Consider the following 21,800-nt stretch of genomic DNA (forward strand, 5'->3'; position numbering starts at 1 on the left):
GCCAGCACTGTAAAAGGAAGGGATCTAACTGTGCCACTCCTTTTTAAGTGGTCTTAGTAAAGACCTTCTTCCAGTTTTCACTCAGTGCTCATGCCTAATGAGGCCTTCTCTAAAGCTGATGGCTTTGTCACAAATCACTTCTACTGCTCATCTTAACAGTTTTCTGACACGTGGTATATTTTGATTAGAAAAGACACAAGTCCAAAATGGTTAGTGAATGTTTGTTATTCAACAGCAAAATAATGCTTTCCATAGCTTTTATTCTTTATTAAAATACTAGAAAAGTGAAGTTAGCTTTAAATTGAAGAATCTGGGGCATGTCATAGGAGTGAGTCATAACTCATAAAACTTATTTGTTGGTATAGTATAGAAAATTTTAATTTGTCCCACAAATGAACTCAGGCTGCTGTTTTAAAAGAGCATGTAGGAGGTGTGCATAGATATCACATTAATTTCCTAAGAGTCCAGTGCATCCTGCTGCCATGGTACTCACGTCTTCAAAGAATTCAGCTCTGTAAAGCACTTGCTAGGAGTACATTTTTCATTAGTATGCCCTTTTCCTTTACCACATCAACATTAAATCAATAATGAACATTTCAGTTTGTGTTTGTCTGGTTCAAAACCACAAAACTCTGAAATAAAGTGCATTGAAAGTGGGCAATATATTGATGTAACCAGCCTAACCTGTGGAAGTTTAGAATGCATCTTAATGGAAGAGACGTATGTTCTATGACTGGTTCTAATGAAAAAGAATTAGGACTCATAAGAGACAAAATACAGAATGCAAAAAAGAAGTAAAAGGCTTCTGTGCACCAAATCTCAAAGATTTCAGAATAAAAGATGAGCTGATGGCTTGAAAGGCTGACAAACCAAAGGTAAACCCTGCCAGTTAAAATACAGCATAATGTTAAACTCCACCAGGCGGAGTAGGTAATGTTTGGTGGAAAATCTGAGTGTGAAATGACCACAGCTGATTTTCCCCTTCAGGCTTAACTCTGAGTCCAGGATTTGGGGAATGTTGTTTTACTTTTTTTTTAGTAATAGCACTGTACTATGAGGTTTGAGCCAGGAAGCCCTAGGGAGATGTTGCATTGAGTGGCAAGAAGAGTTACATGATGCAGGTGGGAGCTGCAAAAGGAACTCAACATTTAATGTGATGTAGAGAACTGTGAGAACTGTGTGCTCAGAATGGTTTATTGATTATTGAGCGTGTTTCTTAAAGTGAGTATCTTTCAACCTGCTGTGAAAGGGAGATCTGGATTTAGCCAAAGTTAAATATTGCATGTTAATGAAGTAGAAGAGTGATAAATAACATTCTGGAAGAAAACTAACTCTATTGGGATAGTTCTTCGATATAAATAATATGATATAATGTGATTGAAAAGCATTGGCCTTCCTCCAGCAATGCACAATGGGTGTTGCTGGTTGCTTACCCCACTGAGCTGTGAAAAAAAAAAAACCAACTAAATTGTCTGAGTAACATGTTGGTTATTGCTGTGATCCCTCTGTGCTACAAACATGAACTGCTTTTTGTGTGACTCAGACAGCAAGATCGCAGTTAACTCATGTGACGATAGGAAAAAGATTGATTTCTGGTGAGTTCATGACCTGTTTATTTCTGCAGAACAGGAATAGGTGTTGATGCTTCTGCTATGTAGGCTGGAATTGGTTCATAGCTGCCTGAGGGGCTTGAAGATGTGATTTTTATCAAAAGTAAATGGTATTTGGGCTTGCAGATCCTTAAGGTGAGATTGAAAACTTCAGCTTTGGCCCACCTGCATCTCTGCTTTCCTAATAAGAAGAAAAAAAAAAAAAAAGACTTGCAGCACTTAACATTTGATGTTAGGATGGGAAGCTTCACTCCTCTGGAATCTGCAGAAGATACTGAGATGATAATGTAGGGCAGTTGTGCAGGGGGAGAAATAATCTCTTCGAGCAATAGCTGAGTTTTTGGTGCCAGACCTCATAGCATAAACACTGTCCTCTCACTGCCATGACTACTAAGAAGTTATTCCTTCTGTTTCAAGATGCTGAGAAGACTTAAGATAGCATTAACATTTTTTCTTTATATGTTGTTGTCTTCAAGATATATAACAAATGTTAAAACAAGTGCTCATATTTCATTATTAATAGGCAAAGAGATAAAACTGCAGGGTTTTAATTCATTTGTGTAACTTACGCATTCACTTTGATTATGGAGACATAATTAAGATGGGTAATTACAAACCCTGCGCTTCCAACTTACTATTGCGTGAATATGTCACTATGGTGTCTTACAATATCAAGCTCACACGTAAAGCAAATTATCTATTTAGTTTGAATGATATCACTAGAGCCAATTTAAATTCTCTGATAAGCTCGATTATTCATTAGCTGGCTGCACACTATCTAAAAGCCACTCACATTTTGGTAAAAAGTTGGTGTATTATCCTACTCTAGATGCATTTGCTCTCAAAAGCCAAATATACAAGTTTAACAAGTTCAGCCGAGACCGTTTCATTTTTGCAGTTTCTAATTAACTGGAATTAAATTGCTGCTGACACATCTGTCTTAGATTGCGTTTCGCTGTGAGCTTCTGACCTGCTGCAAAATCCCTTTCAGAAAGTGGCTCTTAAGGCATGCTGCAGTCTCCTTCTGAACTGACAAAAAGGAAAAAGCAGTTTTCAATAGGCAGCTGGGTAAGTTCCCCTGAACTGATTGTTTCATGCTGCTGAATTTTAAAACGCGCCATTATTAGTATATTAGGCTCTGAACATGCTGGAGAGGTGTCTTTAGGTATTTAAATCAAAATAAATAAAATATTGACTAAGCTGAGCTCCATAGCTCACTGAATTAAACAGAAGCATTACATTCCAGTTTTAAACGATGCTTTTGTAGGGATTTATTCCAGTTTAAATCAATGCTTAAAACTCTCCGCTCTGAATTGATGTGGTACAAACTTTTGTGCATAGACAAAATCTGAGAGGTACTGCAGCACTCACTTGAAATTTATAGGAAGATCTATTTTTCCCTTTCCTTGAATGTTATTTCCCACATCATGTTACCATAGAATATCCCGCGTTGGAAGAGATCCTTAAGGATCATCAAGTCCAGCTCCTGGCTTCACATTGAATTACCAAAAACCAGACACAGGGTATGGGAGTGCTGTCCAAATGTTTATTGAACTTAGTCAAGACTGTTGTCATGCCAGCTGCCCTGAGCACCCTGTTCCAGGGCCCGACCGCCTCTGGTGCAGAACCTTTCCCTGACCCCAGCTGCCCTCCCCTGACGCAGCTCCATGCCGTTCCCTCTGGCCCTGTCACTGTCACGCAGAGCAGAGCTCAGCGCTGCCCCTCCGCTCCCTGTGAGGAGCTGCAGCCGCCATCAGGCCTTCCCTCAGCTCCTCTGCTCTGGACTGAACAACTCAGGGACCTCAGCCATCCCTTGCAAACCCTGCCCTCCAGACCCTTCCCCATCTTTGTGTCTCTCCTTTGGATGCTCTAAAGTAATTTTATGTCCTTTATGTCACCTTCTAGATTCTTGATACCATGCAATTTTTCACATGTATCAGGCCCTAGGGTTGTCAGGGAATGTGGAACAGTTAAACATTGTATATATACATTGTATATACATATATACATTGTATATGTGTATATGTTTTTTGTTTTTGTTTTTTTTTCCCTTGGATAAAGAATTCCTAATGATAGTCTGCGGTACCCACTGACACAGAGTTCCAGGTTAGAACTATGGCCTTTATCCATATCTGGTAAACTGCTGATTTGAATATTATCACTCTATGTTTCAGTGGGAAACAGCATGTAAGTAATTTAAGGAAAAAGTTTAAGACATTAAAGCTGACATTATAAGAAATAAACAATACAGTTGTGACTTCATGCCATTTCTGGCTTTAAGTTTTAAAGTTATTTTCTTCCATTAGTTGAAGTATGCATGAAGATAAATATATATCAATCCACTGAATATGAGTTTCAGATCTGAATCTCAAAAAACTCAAGGCAATGTAATATGAAGACTTTTGGGAGTAGATTCAGCTCCTGGTCTAGGTTGTCCTGTAGTAAAGCAAAAATGTATTACACAGAGAGGTGGTGGATGCCCCATCCCTGAAGACACTCAAGGTCAGGCTGAATGGGACTCTGAGTAGAGTTGGACTAGATGGTCTTTAAGGTTCTCTTCCAGTTCAAATGTTTCTATGAATGAAGCTTCTGCAGTAATAAGGAGAAAAAAAACAATTTTTTTTTTTATGTAATAAATATCACTGGCTTATAGATTTATTAAAATGAGTGTGCCTTAGTTTCAGCCAAGACTGTTAACAGCACACTGACGTTTGGTTGTTGCCGAGTTATGGGAGCACACCTGGGGCTGAACTGAGCCTCAGCAGCAGTTGGTGGTGCAGAGCTAGGACAGGTGGCCTGAATTAGTCCATGGATTTCTCCATATCAGGTGACACCATGCAGAAGGTTATAAAGCTATGGGCAGTTGGCTGAGGACCAACTCCTGCTGGGGAGTTGTGGGGTCAGCAGGTGGTGAGTAATTGCATTGCAACTATATATATTGATCTCATTTTGTTTTTGTTCCCATTTTCCTCTTCTTTCTTAGTTTTTATCTCAATCCAAGTTCTACTTTGTTTGAGTTAGTAAATGGCTGTATGGTGCTGAGCTGCTGCTGGGTTAAACGACAGTGAAGTGTCATATTTAGGATCTTCCAGGAGTATGGAGCTTTGAGCTGGATCTCCTGCACCTTTTAAAAAGTCAAGCTATAATCATTTAGATAAAATACAAACTAGAAAAGAACTTCTTAAAAGGTGAAGAAAATAAAAGCTGAGGTGGAAATAAAATAGGATTATAAACCTGAGTCTTCCTTCTATTCTACGTCTTTTCAGCATCTCTTCACACACACACACACTCTTAAATTCCTTCCTATCCAGCAATGTGCCAGCCAGACTATAACCACTGGATCCTGTGGTGTGGATGATTCTAGGAACATAAATGTTCTAAAATCACATGAATGCTTGAGAGTGCAAGTGATGCTGATAGGTCTTAATTGAGGTACAAACCCACAGCATAATTAGCATCTGATTGGATACATAAGTCTGGAAAATGCTATACCGTTTGTTGATTAGCCTGATCTAGTAGAAGTTGTTCCTACCTGTGGCAAGGAGATTAGTACTAAGTGACCTGTAAGGCTCCTCCCAGCCCAAGTTATTCTATGATAAATACCAAAATGTTATACAAAATTTGAAATTGCTGCTAAGAAGCACCAGAAAATATGATAGCTGGATTTTTCAGAACACTCTCTTGAGAATTAGAAAGCTAAGACTGGTCTGCCTCTATATATCCAGTCTCTTCTGCAAAAAGCAGCATGAGAGTGAGTAACACCATGCCATTGTGACCTCCCCTGCTGTTCTTAATAAACTGTCCTTTAGCTTCTCTGTTTTTCTTCCTTCTCTTGACTAGTCTGAGAGTAACAGCAAGGAACAGTTATTGTGGAGCAGGCTGCAAGGAGAGTGTTTTTACCATTATAGACATCAACATATAGCCCAAATATTTCCCAAGGGAGAGGAAAACAAAATGTCTGTGTCTCAGTGCAGGAAATATTTTACCTCATTTGAAATAAATAAGGCTAACAGCAGCAACTGCTATGCCTGAAAGAAGCAATTTCCTACCTTAATAATCCTGGAATTTTTCACTCTCTCTTTAAAATTAAATCTTGTAATTAAAATGCAAATCAATGCCATCATGATATAATAATCGGCAGGTTGATCTGAACCATAATGCTTATCTGTTGGAGAGGAGGTAAATAGAATAAACAATAAATATTTAGATTTGTGCATTTCAATTACAGCAAAATGTCAGCCCATTTTCCTTTCTTTTGGTGCAGTATTTGGCATGTGAACAGCTACAGTGAGAGATGCTGCTGCTAAGGAGGAGATGTCAGTTGAAAGTTTCTAAGGGATATGATGAGAAGACACTGTAAGTTATTTACTTTTGAGCTGTTCCCCCACTAATGTTGACTAACCATGCTTTCAAAAAATAAGTGATCAACTGAAGAAAATTGAACCCAATTGAAGACCCAGGGGAGAAACAAGTAAAAGGCATTTGAGTGTCTCTCTCTGCAGACACCCAATCCCAAGATGCAGAATCCCAAGGATCCTAAGCCTGAAAGATGTTGCTGTCTGTTCTGCAGGTTGTCTCCCTGCTCCAAAGCACTGAACAGCTACAATTCTTTTAAACTTTATGAATATGTTTGATGTTTTGAAGCCTTGACAGAAAGAACAGAGGGTGCTTCTACCAGGATTCATAAGCATGGCTGCATGTGCTTAAAACTTTAGGTAGACAACCTTGAAAATTTTCCAAGGTTCTTACCAACACCAATTTACGCAATATGACAGCATTCCAATTTAATGAGATCAACTTAACGCTTCAGTTAATATCATGCAAATGAAATGTGATTTGCTGGAACATATTCTACATGTCAAGTGTTATACGGGAGTAAGATTTATTAGTAAATAGTGAGCAATTCCCGTCACTGGCTTCATTAAAGAAAAAAAATGTTTTCTTGGAGGATATAGTCAAGAAAGACTGTTTAAACAAACAAACAAACAAAAAACTAAAAACATTTGGAATCTGGATGATTAATTTTAGTCAGCTGCACACTAAGCAGACAGTTACTTTCAAATTTTTACTTCTATAGAAGATAAGAAAGGAATGATTCTCTGGCTAGCTAGGTATTGTTAAATGTTCTCGTTGGTCTGGTCAGCTGGATCAAGAAATCACTTGAGACTGAAGTTGAAAATGTTCTTTTCATATGTTGACTAACTTAGCAAGTCTTCTATGTATGGGGATAATCGATATAATAAAAATGGAGAGGCTGACACGTGATGAGATGGGTTAATATCTCAATAAGCAGTGAAACAGTGCTGCATTAATAGAGGCTTCACATCCTGCTGTGCTGAGCTCAGGTTTCAGGTAAGGAATGATGAAAGGAGATGGTGACCCTCTCCAGGTAGGGATTCTGCAGACGTCATGTCTTCTTTATGTTGCTTTGGTAATTTTAAAGGCAGGATATTTCTGAAACCTGGTAGGGAATTCTAGTCAGTGTATTGATTACAAGTAAGTTGAGGGGCATTTTTTTCTGGTCGCAAGTTGGTTAGTGTTTTTGTTTCTTCTGCTGTCCAAGACTTTACCAAATAGTCTGATCAAACAATTTTCAGTCTCAGGGGATCTCTTCAGTCTGTTTGTTCTGATCAGAGGCTTTTCTTTGCATGCAATGTTTATTGTTGGTTTAGCTTGCACTTCTGCAAATTGTAAAGCACTGCCATTGGTGGTGGATAATGAGAGTAACAAATATCCCTGTTCTCACGTGAAAAGGGGCTGAGAGTGTCCATGTAAAAACACTCCTACAAATAATTCTGTATTTATATAGAGAACTTTGGAACATTCAAGTACAGAGAGCACACATTTATAGAACACTTCAAATGAACCGGTTGAGGTTATCCCTGTTTTAGAACTTGGTCTCTTGGGTTGGGATAAGGAATCTCACAGTGGTGACTTTGACCTGATCTTAGTTGTTGTGTCTATTCATACTTTTAAATCTTGCTGTCTTTCTCAAGTAAAATCAGAGGTGACTTGCACTATGGTATTCTTCTGGGAGATGGATTGAGGGGAAGCTCATGCTGAAAGAATCCAAGCTATGGTTAGCGTGAAAGACAAAAAAGAGGCTGCGAGTTCTCTCTGATTATACATTTTTCTTTGCAAAGCCAAAGTGCAGGCTACACAGATTTAGATGCTTTTTAATTATTAGTTTGAGTTGTATGTGTGTATGTCCCTATGGGTAGCATTCATAAAAATTCTTTAGTTTTTCTACACCTCCACGATTATTTAATGCATGAGAGTGCTGTCTTTTATGCAATTTATGCCAATGTGTGTCAGCTGAGATTTTTGGCCTGTTCTTCTTGACACTGCTTCTAAGAAGGCTCTATTAATTATACTGAAAAATTGCATGACATAAAAAAAAAAACCAACAAAAAAAAACCATGAAGCTTCACTTGATTCTTCTAAATGCAGGCCCAATCTGTTATTCTATACTTGCAATGCAAAAAAAAAAAAAAAAAAGTACTGAACACCTACAGTTGGTTAACTACATATTATGCAAATTAATAAACTCTGGTTTGAAAATGATCTTGTTCTGAATTACACACTCTGAAAACGCTGCTGTATTATAGCGCACTACTGCATTTACTGCTGGGGACTTTGCAGGCTTTACTATCTAACTCTTAGTTCTATTGGAGGAACAACAATTTCCAATAAATATTTTGAGAAATTGAAAAAAAAAAAAGAAAAATTAGAGCATCTCTACCTCAGATTTTTTCTATGTCTTCCAAACTCCACCACAGTGCCTATTTTTCAGCCCTGTGTCAGAACCAGTAGTCGTTTCAGTTGCAAGTATTGGCTTAGAATTCAGATCTCTGGAGTCAGTATGTGGACCCATCCTGAGGTGGAGAGCATAAAGGAAGGATTACTTGAATTATTTCTCATAATCACACTTCCACTCGTCTGTTAGTAATCAATGGTGCATAGAGTAAATTTGGACTGAGAGGAAGATTTTATATGTAGCATGTAATAGCTGTGACTATATTCTCACTGAAGTACTCGCAGAAATTTAATAGTTAAACTTCAGGTTGCTGAGATTTTTTGGAGGGATTTTATTTGCCTTCAAAAGGACAAAAGGTGGCAGATTAGTTGAATCAAAAGGAAAATGATTGCTTGCATTACTTTTGTTTTTCCTCCCCTGTATGTGAGGTATGGTCAGTCATCTTGACTTTTCAGAAAGACTGAGAGTATACTGAGGGTGAATACACCTTAACATGCCTCTTTTTTCATCGATCATTTGTGCCCTTCTCTCAGCAGAAGGCAATGCCACTTCAACTATCTTCACTCTTCCCCCCCTCCCCCCCCCCTTTTTTTTTTCCTTCACCTTTCATTTTAAGGATACCAAAATTTGCTCACCAAGGCTACATAGTGCTGTATGCTCATGCCTCATTGTACCACAACAATAATTCTGTGTTTGCTGAGTGGTCTGAAATTGCTTCCCATGAAGATGTTCAGTTATGTTAATGCCTTTCATTCCCTGAGAGGGTTCAATGCTGGTGGAAGTACGTTTTCCCACCCCTATTGAATTCCATGATGAAAACAAATCAATCTCGCTATGATTAATTATCCATTTCTCTTAAAATAAAGAGAAAGCTCAAGTGCAATTGATCTGCATCAATTGTTTTCTTGAACAGTATAGATGATACTGTATATCCAAATTAAACGCCATTGTTACTATTGGCTTTCTCATCTAAAAATGTAATAACAAAAAGGAAGTGTGGACTTTGTGGCAAGAAATCCTAGGTTTTTATGTGCATTGCTGCTGCAACAGCTGAACTACATACTCACTGTTGCTTTCCATCTCTTCTGAAAGACTGAGATGCACTTGAACATGGCACTGATTCTTGTTTCCGGCCATGAGCTTTGCTGTACCAAGCACTTTCATGCTGAAAACTTGCTTCACACCCTCTCTGAGGCACATGGGATTAAGCTTCATTCACAAAGTGATTTGTTTCTGGGAGTGGATATATACCCTGGGAACTGCAGGAAGGAGAGGACTTTAAGTGAGCCTCAGGAAGAGGAAGGAATGATGCTTCCCTGAGTGTTTGATAAGTTTTTATTTTTTCCATAACATCTCAATCTGTAACTAAAAGTTTGTGCTAATTGGTAATAAGTAAAATTCCTGGAGCTGAAACCGTTTTGCTTGCAGCACTGGCTTTATTTGAATTCAAAATGAGCCAACTGCCTATGCGTGCTGAGATACTCAGATGTTTTCCATTCTTTCCTATTTCTTCTGTCCGTGTGAAAGATGCATCCCCTATCTGCTGGCCAAAACTAACAGAAGTGAAACTGAAGATTACAAGTGCTGGTCCATTGATTTGCTGGATTCTAAAGTTGTTCAGGCTTTTGAGCCATCCTGGCCACTGCAGGCTGGAGGTCCTCTGTGCAGGGGCTCCCACCCTAGCAGCCTTCCTGGTAGCTGGCTGTCTGGGGACACGACCTGCACAAGGATGCTCTGTTGGTCATGCTGCCCTGCGTGAATCTTCCTCTGAGAGGTACTAGGGGTGTTACAGAAGCTTCAGATTGAACTGGAGGCTTTAGAGCCCTTGGGTGACAGCTCCTTGTTTTCAAGAGCTGTGCGCTGCTGCTGCTAGTCAAGACACAAGTGAAGGGTGGGACCTGGAGCTGCAGGCTGGTAAGATTGCTGGATCAGCCCAGGGCTGTGGAGGTTTGGGGATGGACAGTCCTAGGTCAGCAGAATAGGTAGGAAGGCTGCCCCAGTGCACCTGAGCCCCACAGGCAGTAGTTGCCCTGGGCTTGTCTTCAGAGAAGTTCTACAGAATGCCTTAGGCTGTATGAGTAGAACAAGCAGACAGTGTGGCAATTGGTGATGCCTTTCATTGCCTTCATTTTGTCTCCTGTTCCACTGTTAAATTACAGAGTTGTTTTCACCCTTCAAGGATGTGATATGAGATCAATATTAGAGTAGAAATTTCCCATGTATTCTTAATGTTTGCTAACCAAGCTGTGTAAATTAGTCTTGTATCTATTGCTTGGATTTCTCACATAACTTAAACCTTTTCAGTAACTATTTAGGGAGAAGTCACCATATAGTAACAAAATATAGACATAAGCATAATTTTTTCACATTTCTATGCTGTAAATTTTTGTGCAAGCGAAATACCTGAAATAAAATAGGTAAGCATAAACTGTGCATCTCCCTTATATTCACCCTAATTAATCTTTGTGCCTATGGAATTAAACTCCAACCATATATACTCTTAATCTTATCAAGGAGATCAATAAATAAATATATAGGCATTTAAAAGCTACTTAAAATACTGCTTCAGTAGAGCTCCTCCCAGATGCTCTCTAGTAAAACGTGGGAGCTTCTGACTCAAGACTCTGAGGTCAGTGGAATCTCAGTTCTAATGACCACAGTGCAAAGATGCTACATCTTCATGGTGCTGTGCAGGAACAATACTGGGTCAGGTTCAAGTCCTCAGCCGGGATTTGGAAGCAAGATGTATCTGCTGCAGAAAAAGATAGGCTGCAGGAGATGAGTATATATCCAAAATTCTAAAATGTTCTGAAATTTTTGGAACATACTAAATTCATTGTCTTCATATAATCTTATTAACGTCTTGAATTTACTATGCTGTGATGTATGTCTCATCATTCACAGACTCCTGCGGGAAAAGAAGTGCTTGCAAATTCCTTGTAAGTTACTGTTTTTTGCTAAGGCAGAGAAACAGAGACTGATAACAGGATAGATATCTCACTTCCATAAGCTGTGTTTGTATTGTGGCAGCTCTTTTTGCTGTTGTTTGTTTTTGTTGATGGTAAGTCTTGTATTGTTCCCTTTTTAACATGACTATGTGGATTTTCATCTGAGGTATAATAAGATTGTTTTTCTATTAGAGGACTGGTAGTAGAGATTTTGATGGAGACCAGAATTTCAGTAAAAAAAAAAAAAAAAGGTGGATCCTATTCAGTATTTGGAAATCAGAAATACTGATGGTAGATCTTGAAGTAGTAAATATGATTTGCAAATCCATCTGGAGCAGTGCTCTAAGGATCTACTTTAAACAGCATAAACTTTGACACTGGTAAATATAATGTCTGCATTTGAGGGAAAGGAAATATCTCAAAGGTCACGCTTAGTAATAGTATTCTAATCTTGATTAAAACTGAAAAAATTCAAGAGTGTGGTGAGCTAAATGGGGAAAAAAAGGCAATCATAGAATCACAGAATATCCCAAGTTGAAAGGGACTTTATAAGGATCATTGAGCCCAGTTCCTGGTTCCATACAGAACCACCCCAAAATCAGACAATATTATTGAGAGCATTGAACAGACACTTGAACTCCAGCAAGCTTGGTTCCATGCAATATGGGTGATCATGTAGAATGGTTGGATAAGAATACATCAACAGAAAAGCAAAGCATACATTTTGGTGAGTGTAATTATGTTGGAAGAACTTATCTGGATAGATCCTGACTCCATTCCTTGAAGGTTCTAAATTTTTCTGGACAATTCTAGAAGTCTATTACTTAAGCAGAGATTTTGTGTGTGGGCCTGATGCAGAAATTTCTCTTAGGAATTTAGAAAATGTTAATCATAGCCATAATACTCATTCTATCTCTTGCCCTTCAACCAGTGCAAATCCTAGATCTCAAATCTTCTGAGGTTGATTTTCATTTGAAAGTCAGGAGGAAAAAAGTCAAATAAATTAATTATTATATAAATTAGTTATTCTGCAGATGTACAGCCAAGGATTTATAAATTCCTTGTTATTCCAAACTGTAACGATATCCAGAAGATCAGTCTGGACTAAGTGAGACAGTTTTAAATAAATTCATAATAAGCAATCTCATTCTCAAAGTAGCAGAGCAGTCCTGGCTTTGTTAGAATTATTTTCCAAATGTCTTCCAAAATTAAATCTGAACAACAAACCTGATTTTAGAGTCCCTGAGATAATATATTGCCAAGATTCACACTTTGTGAGGTTGAAATTTCCAGTCAGCTTTGGTTCGTTTTTTTTTTTTTTTTTTTTTTTTTTTTTTGGACTCATCACATCCACAACTCAAGTTTTCCTCCATAACTTTTTTATTAAGGAGAAAATGAAACATTGACATTCTGTTGAATTGCAGTAACTATATTGCTGTCTTTAACTGTGTGCTTACAAAAAGATCTGTTAGATCTGTGCTACTACTTTTAGTGTTGCCTTATGTTGTCCCAATCAGTTCTCACACATAAATAGCATAATCTAGATTCTGCCATTAAGGTACTTCATTACTTTGAAAAGCAGTATCAATGAGTCAAGCCCAACCTGTATGTGTGCTTGGATCAACTTGTCAGTGGAACCCTCTAGGACAAAAAGGCTGAACCTCAAGGTAATCTTTCCATTCATTACAGCAGCTTTATGTTAATGAAAATCCAATAAATTTAATAGATTTCCTCTTAGTTTACACCAGTGTAAATGGGAGGGAAAACCAGACCTCAAGCATTTTAAAGAGAAGAATGACAATCAAATTTGTCTTTCTCGGGTCATTTCCAAAGGCAGTTACAGCTTGTGGTGCCTTCGCTATAATTTTGATCTGCAGCTAATCTGCAAGCTCAGACAGTGCCTGCATGTGTGACCATCCTGCAGAACCATTGGTTTGCCACAGTAATCTGTGTGTCCCAGCATGTGTAGGATTACCTTGAAAAGTGCTGTAAGGACCAGGCAGTAATTTCTTTCCTGGCATTAGCGTTCCTATAGGACAGAGTGCCATTAAATAAGAAAAGTTCATAACACTGTGTATGTCTCACACTATCATGTATTCCACTTTTGTAAGTGTGAACAGGGTTTTGGTATATGGGTGCATGCCCTCAAATACTGGGGATGGTCACGCCTGCAGGCAGACGTAGGTTTATGGTTATGTGTAGAGACAAGGTTTTGTTCATTGTTCCTCTTTCAGTTGTACAGCTTTTATTTCCATTTACTGAATAAGCAGGACTGTAGCACTTTTTGAGATAATAAGAGTAATGGTATGAGGCAAAATGAGAAAATCGAGGATCTCTCTCCTGTGTGGAGGGAAATACAGTCCACGAAGGCAGAAATAAAGAAGTGAGAATTTCAAATTTATGGCAACCCTAACCTGTTCCATTTTTTGATGTGTTGGAAATGGATCTGATGGCTATTTTCACTGTGCCATCACAAAGCTGAAGTGTCATGTCAGCTTCAGAACAGGATGAGCCAAAACATTCCCTACATTAGCAGAAACTTTGCCCAAACTTGTGGCTCTTACATTTAATTCCATTATTTTTATAAAAAGACTTTTTACTCTATTGATATTTGTGTTTGTGGAAGATGTTTTTCATATTTTCTTTGAAAACTCTTTTTGATTACTGTTTTTTTTTTTTTTAAATCAAAATACTATCGAATCTCACCCTGTAGAGTTTTTGTTTCTGAATTGCAGAAACATGGGGAAGAACTCAAATTTCATTCCTTCTCAACATTCAAGTAACAAAGATGTGTGGATTTTCATTTATTAGTAAAATTCATTTATTTACCAGCACTTTTTTCAGTCCTATTAATTTTTCATAATTTTTCATTAAACCTTGATTAAATTCTTACCTTGTTTTTTGTTTTTGTTTTTCATAAGAATGTGGTGGATTGGAAGTGACAGAGGTGAGTTGGGAATCTGCTGCATCACATGCAGATACGTTTTATTTGGCTCTGAAATAGAAAAGTTGATGGACAGAAACTGCACAGAAGCTTGTCTTTCTGCGTAACAGTAGGTAGTCTGGAGTAGTTTTTAGTCTTCCTGTAGTGTTATTGCTATGAAAACAGGCTACTGTATCTTGTTTTGAAGTAGAGCCTGGATGTTCAGCATAGCATAAAGCAACTGTAGCCTCTAAGAAACAGCTCTGATTTTTTCCTCCAGCCTTGCAACTTTTGTTGGTGCTTTTGTGTTAAGATGATGGCCTCTAACTGCGGTACAAAGCCTCTCTTGCAAGCTGTGCACCAGAAACCAGGGCTGACCCAGTTGCATCACAGCTCATGAAAACAAATTTCTTGAAGTATATTGTGCCAGACTGCTTGTGCCCCTGGAGATGTGTTAAACTCATCCCTACAGATGTACACAGGACTGCAGAACACTTCCAGCGCCTGAACTGAACACATCTTTCCCAGCAACTGTTCTTCCTCAGTTTGCTGAGTCCACAAAAGGGTGTAAGTGCTCTGCTTTATGTAGAGCAGAAAACCAAAATGCGCATCTCAGGGCCCTCATCCGGAGTTTAGCTGCTTGTGCTCAAGGCTGGCTCTGAAGTGTTGCAGCTGAGTTGCACTGGAAAAGAGTTGTGTGAGAAGCCTCTCCCTCAGGAGACACATTTATGCTCAGGCCCATGCCTGAGCTGTGTTGCAGCTGTGGCTGGCTGTGAATTCTAATGATCTTGACCTGATCGCTCTTGCAGACTTCCTGGCTTGGCTTCAGGCCTGCCTCATTCCTAAGGGATTGCCCGGTGCCCTGTGTGGCTGACCCTGCCTATGGTCACTGACCAGACCCACTCTGTTCTGTGTGTTCAGTTGCCTTACCTGCCTTGTACTCTCATCTTCAGACCATTGATTTCTTCTCTGTGAAGTGCAGCATATTCTTGCTGCTCCTCAAAGAAGCTGGAGTGTGATTACTCTTGCTTTTTCAGATGTGCTATTTGCTAATGACTCTGTGTCTAACCAAGGGAAGTTTTCTGGCATAGTACAGTCCTGTTTTGTTCTTATTATCAATTACTTCCAAAAAGAATAAGGCACAATGAATAGGGATTCTGTCTTGATGTCTTTTTACAGTGGGATTATGACAAGGCTTATCGTATTCCTGATTAAATATTCATAATAGTAATTACTTGTTCATATTACAATACTTCCTGCATGTCCAAGCTAAGATTAATGCTCCACTGTGCTAGGTAGTGCACAAATACAAACAACCTAGGGTGGGGGAGGAAAAATTACATGAGAGATGACAGAGGGCATAGTTAAATACATAGAAATTTGAAATCTGAGATTGAAGATTTCAGTATATTTAAAAAAAAAAAAAAAGCATCTTAAGATTTTGGAGAAAACAGAAACATTGTAGTGTTGTCAGAAAACAGATGCCATTTATCAGTTAGGAAGGAAATAACTTGCATGCTTCTGGCTGAGAATCTGCTGCTCAATATTTTGAGAAGTCATCTTGTCACCATCCCAGATAGTTGCCTGGTTCTCAGATCCATTTCATCTAGCAAGGATAAGGCTGTTAGCTAAGGATTTGGGAAACAGCCGATCTCAGTGAGCCCCTCAGTGTAAGTCTCTGAAACTTGTTTATGGAGGGGCATGCACAGGAAGTACAATCAATACATGAGGTTCCACAAACAGGACAAAAGGGAAGTCAGTTCTGAGGAAGCCAGTAGAGATCCTAAATGTATTCAGATCCCATGGAAGGGTGCTAAACTCAATGAATCCAATGAAAGCAAGATGCTATTTAAAAGCTGCACAATATATGCTGCAAGTCAACTGACATATTTAGAAATAACTTTAAGGGTAGAACCTGAAAGAAAGCCATGACTGCATTTTACTTTCCTGTTTAATATATTGTATGCAGTTTACTTTTCTAGTGCATTATTTTACATACATTTATTTTTTTCAAAAGCCATTCTCTATTTCGTGTGTAATTCCCTTGTCATTATGCATGTAGTTGGCAGCTCCTCAAAATCATCTTTTGATGTAAAAGGCAAAACTCTACTAAAGTCAATGGAGCGCTAACTATTTACATGTGCAAAACACTTCTCCAACAACAGTTAATATTATTACTTCGTTTTGCTGATGCATAAACACTGAGAGGAACAGACAATTTGTATTTTTTTAGATCCTCCATTTTGTTCTAGTCTAATTCTTTACAAAAATGTTACAATGTTGTATAATATTTATTCAGAATGGGAGGGACTATATCATCAGAACTACCTCTTAAACAGTTGGTGTTCTCTGCAGTCTTCTCTGGAATGGGAAATTAACCACTTGTGAAATTATGTTTTCACAAGAATAGATCAGAATTTGTGCTTTGATGGTACAACAAATCTAGACATTGAACTGGAGTTATTTCAAATTAAGAGAGTTGTTGTGGTTGTTTGCTTTGTTGATTTTGGTTGTTGTTTTGGTTTTAGTCAGATTTATAACTTTAGGTCTCTATCAGACAAAGTACAAAGTGTCTGCTTTCTTGTAAACTTCTTAAATCTGGAATAAAAACAGAAGGTTGTCCTATGCTGTTTCATGTTTTCAATATTTCAAGGGAGTTGTATTAGTTTCTATGAAGGTCTAATGCTTACTATACTTATTATAATTCATATTTTGAACAAGCTAGAAACTTTCCTGCTGTGTTTTCTAGTTTGTTTCTTTGTTTTATTTTTTTCCCCCAAAATTTTAAGGATGAGGAGTTATTCTCTTGTTTTTCTTGAACAATAGCAAAATTAAACTGATGTGCAAAATGAGGGTGCTCTCTGTCCATATGAGCCACAAGCAGCCAGATGACTTTCATTAAGGTTGTCCCAGCCCACTGGTTGGCGTGGTCTTTAGGCAACCTTCTTCAGGATATCTAGGAAATTCTAGACAGGCATTTTCTACTCAATATGCTAACCTAAGGCCTGCACACTCTATCACAAATTAAGTCTATACCACTTGGGATGATCTGTCATTCTCCATCCCTGCAAAATCTAATTCCAAATTCCGTTGAAGATATCAGTTGAAATAGAAAATTTATCAATGGTCAGTGAGATATATTTTTGTTTTTACCTCCTAACAGGCTGAATTATTCTTACAGACTGTTTCTCTCACTTGTTCATGGTTTATACCTAGAAATCAGAAAACAGAGTATTAGTTTTCAGCTTTATTCCTCTTATTTAGGAACTTCAGGTTTATTCTATACTATGAAGTCCAGACTTGAAAACAATCTTCAAAATCACAAGTGCAATTCAGTATATATGTTTTAACATTGCTGTTACAAGATTGGTCGGAAGATGTGCCTGAAAGCACTATAAATTCTTTGGATATTTATGGTCTTTGTGGAAGTGTGAGCTGAGTAGACTGTTTTTGTTTTTAAAGATTCAGTGAGATGGATTTTTTTTTTTGCCACTCCTTTCATATTTATTTTTTTCGTGTTTAAGAAAATTCATGTGTAAATTTAATTGTTTAGAAGTTTAATTGTATGTAATTATATAATTTATATTGTTCATAAGAATTTTTGAGGTTGTTATTTCTTTTTGTCTAGTCTAATAGGATGTTACCCACATGGATACTGCATCACAGATGGCCATGAATCTAGTTAACTGAGGTGACAATTGCTAATACTCAAATTGGTGCAAATTGACCTCTTTGTTAATAACTGTACACACAGTTCTCCACCGTCTGTCAAAAGAAATTGTTTCACTTAGGCTTAGCTTTTCCTACCATGTTTCTAAATGAGACAAAGACTGATGAATCTGGAAAATAATTGCAGTTGTAACATATCTATCTGGCAACATGATACTCCAGAAAGCTCTTTTCTGTCTGTTATCTGATAAATTAATTGCCGTTGTTGTAAGGCTTGGTTGGCCTATGTAGTTTTCCTCCACATTTCCTCATTCCTAAGGGATCTGGTACAATCTCAGAATGATCTTAAGTCAGTACTTAAGGTCCATTTATAGCAGTGAGCATAAAGAGTACAGAGCAGGACTGCTGTGGCATCTTGCACATCTGGAGTTCAGCTGATCTGCATTCTATCCCCCTCTTTCAGGTATTTCTTTCATGATCATCTTCAAATAAGTTGGATCTGTAGGTCTTGTCTGTATAATGAGTGGGAATGCTTAGCTATCATGGTAGGAATGGAGAGTAAAAAAGAAAGATCTGAGATAAGTAGTTAAATTGTGATACTATTGTAATAATATATAGAAACAGTGGTCAAGCCCATAAACTTATTCATGAAGTCATTACACAACACCTTTTGGAAGAATGAAATAGCTTACAATCTGATCAGAGAAGACAAAGATGAAAAAGAGACAGACTTGAAAGCGATGCTGCTGTACAGAAGGCGTTATTGAGATGGAAAATGCTACCTACCCTTCAGCATCACTGTCTCTGAAAGAAAACTAGACTTTTGTCCCCACTAGTATTATACTATTGCCTTTCATGGCATTAGTCCCAGGCATGGATTTCTCCAAAATAGTTTGGTTTAAATACTACAAAATAAAAATGCCTTATGTTCTAGTATTGGCGTGGGTTGGTTGGTTTTTTTTTTTGTTGTTGTTGTTTGTTTGTTTTGAAGAAAATCTGTGCTTCGCTCTTAATGGTATCATGGTACACCATAAGGTTTTCATTCCCTTCCAATCACTAATTTTTAGTTTTAATCTTTGTTTTTCATTTGAATTATCAACTCTCTCTATGAAAATACATAAAAAATTATTACTGAGTGGTTTGAAATTGGATTAGAATAGGTTTCTTCTTTGCCTGGTTTCCTGATGATTTTTGTGGTTTTGTTGTTGTAGTAATTATAGTCTGCCTTAGTTTAGATTTTGCTATCTCCCAATATGTCCCATTTAATTAGAACATACCCAATTAATGAATAATGGGCTTATGACTACGTAAGCCTGAAGATATTGAAACAAGATTTCTCTGCTGGGAAGGTATTATATTCTCAACATATGGTCTGAGCTTTGGATTTTGTGATTCTGAAGAATAGATTCACTCCAAGGTTAACAAAGAGTGAAAATTGAGATGTTAGAGGCAGATTTCAAATGTCGTGTTCAACATGCAAGATCCTGTATGCTTTGTCAGTCACCAAGCTAAAGTACAAATCAATAACACAGCTACAGGTGTTTATCTCCCAGCAGGGTTCTCATTCACATTAGCTAACTCAAAAGAGGCAATAAGGAAAACACAACTTTTCTTTTTTTTCTTTTTACCCTAGACTTTGGTTCAGGAATCACTTCTATCAATTACAGTCTGAAGGATCAAGCCATAACACCATAATGCTGTTACCTGCGATTCTTACTTTAGATACTGTAGTAAGTATACTATAAATCTTGTTTTGAAATCATGAAAGGTTTGAAAGCATGTCTGATTCTGAAAACCAGAAACTTCTTCCTATGCTATGATAATTTCAGCCTTTCCATGTTCCCGGACCTTCCTGCTTGTATAATGCTCTTAAACATGCTGAACTTTGGTTTGCATATCTGTCTACCTGTGCTGCAGAAAGCACAGTTTGGGGAGGAAGGATGTGTTTCTGAATTTCATCCTGCTGTGGAAAAAAGCTTTCAGAGGATATTAATGCTTACCAGAGCTCAGAACAGACTCTGTCAGAGTCAGAGATTGTAATTTGTTATGGATCTGAGTAGACTTGTGGCCTGCCAGTTTTTCCTTTCTTTCTCTTCATTTTATTTTCGTTTAGACTTTGTAAAAAGATGATTGAAACATTGAGTGTGTTTTATTCTTTTCAGTAAGACATGAGATTAATTTTACAGTTAAGAAATGCATTGAGTTCTTTATAGGCACCCCAAGCAGTATATGTATTTCTGCTGCCCCTAGGTAGCAGAATTTAAGAGGTCTGAAATCACAGGTAGAACACAAGTGAGCTATTTCTGTGAAACACTTCAGATACTCTAGAGTGCTTAAAAAAATAGGGATTTGATATAGATGGGTTTTTAATATTCCTCATAGAAGTAGATAGACCTTTATAGATATTACAAATATTACAATGAATTTTTTAAATGTATTTATGAACCCTGTAGGAACTTCCCTGATTCTCCCTATATTATAGTGAACTCCACTGCCATCGTGCTCATGCATAGAATGCTATAAAAACAAGCATACTGGTATGTTCAGTCTTGTTTCAGGCAACATAACTAATTTACCTGAATGCTACTGAGTTGAGCCTGCAGGACTCATGTAGATATTGGAATTTTTGAGCATTTGTATACTATTGTTGGAACAGTATTCACTCATTTCACAAAATCAGGTCAAAATAAGAAATAGAAGAAAAAAAAATCAGTATCATAGCAAAAGACAAGTTATAAATGTCTTAGATTAATTGTCTTCAAGATGATTACTGAAGGCAGTAGCCAAATTAATGCATTACAGCAATTGCTTGTAGTTGGCACTCTTATTTTTTTCCCAGCCTCATGTGATCAGATACTGTTTATGTCTCATGATACAGTGATGTATTTTCAGAGAAAAATGTATTCCTGCTCATGTGCTGACCTCTTCAGGGATGTTGTGAGGACTATCTTAAGCTATCTGTTTATGCCACTGGACCTTAGTTAATCACAGGTCATTTCAGTGTTCTGGAGATGTAACCTGTAATGCCAGCTCTCAGCTGCTCAGCCTCTCTGGAAGCAATCAGAAGATTCCTGCACAGTCCTTAGCCTACCAGTGAAGATTCACCAGTACCAATATTCTTCTTTACTGTATCAAATCTTCTTAGTAATTTAATCCACTCAACATCATGATCAGCCCTCTAGTCCTGTGGGCTGGTGGGAATGTCTATATATACATATATGTGTGTGTCTGTGTGTCTGTGTGTCTGTGTGTCTGTGTGTCTGTGTGTCTGTGTGTCTGTGTGTCTGTGTGTCTGTGTGTCTGTGTGTCTGTGTGTCTGTGTGTCTGTGTGTCTGTGTGTCTGTGTGTCTGTGTGTCTGTGTGTCTGTGTGTCTGTGTGTCTGTGTGTCTGTGTGTCTGTGTGTCTGTGTGTCTGTGTGTCTGTGTGTCTGTGTGTCTGTGTGTCTGTGTGTCTGTGTGTCTGTGTGTCTGTGTGTCTGTGTGTCTGTGTGTCTGTGTGTCTGTGTGTCTGTGTGTCTGTGTGTCTGTGTGTCTGTGTGTCTGTGTGTCTGTGTGTCTGTGTGTCTGTGTGTCTGTGTGTCTGTGTGTCTGTGTGTCTGTGTGTCTGTGTGTCTGTGTGTCTGTGTGTCTGTGTGTCTGTGTGTCTGTGTGTATATCTATTTATTTTTTCCTTTTGAGAGAGAAGAAAAAAAGGTTGCCAAACTCATCGTTTGTAGATACATGGGAGAACACAGATACAAGGGAAAATGGTTATAATGTGTCTGGATTTAAGACTTTTGGGACTGTTAAAAGCAGATTTGGAGTGAGCCTCCTCCTATTAAACAAAAAGAAAAAAAGCCATGAAAGAAATGAAGAATTAGAGAAGGAACTTTTAAGGAATATATGGGGATGGG

General features: G+C 37.9%; 1 protein-coding gene across 1 annotated transcript in view; it reads left to right on the forward strand.

The window, feature by feature from the left end:
* The first annotated feature begins 19,540 nt into the window (after positions 1-19,540).
* The window catches only part of CDH20 (cadherin 20), a 308,871-nt gene continuing 306,611 nt past the window's right edge, over positions 19,541-21,800 (forward strand). Inside the window, exon 1 of the mRNA XM_048939692.1 lies at positions 19,541-19,637. The gene's annotated coding sequence lies outside the window, so the exon portion shown is untranslated. The remainder of the gene's footprint in view (positions 19,638-21,800) is intronic.

Source organism: Lagopus muta, chromosome 3, assembly GCF_023343835.1.
Source record: "Lagopus muta isolate bLagMut1 chromosome 3, bLagMut1 primary, whole genome shotgun sequence".
NCBI classification, from domain to species: Eukaryota; Metazoa; Chordata; class Aves; order Galliformes; family Phasianidae; genus Lagopus; species Lagopus muta.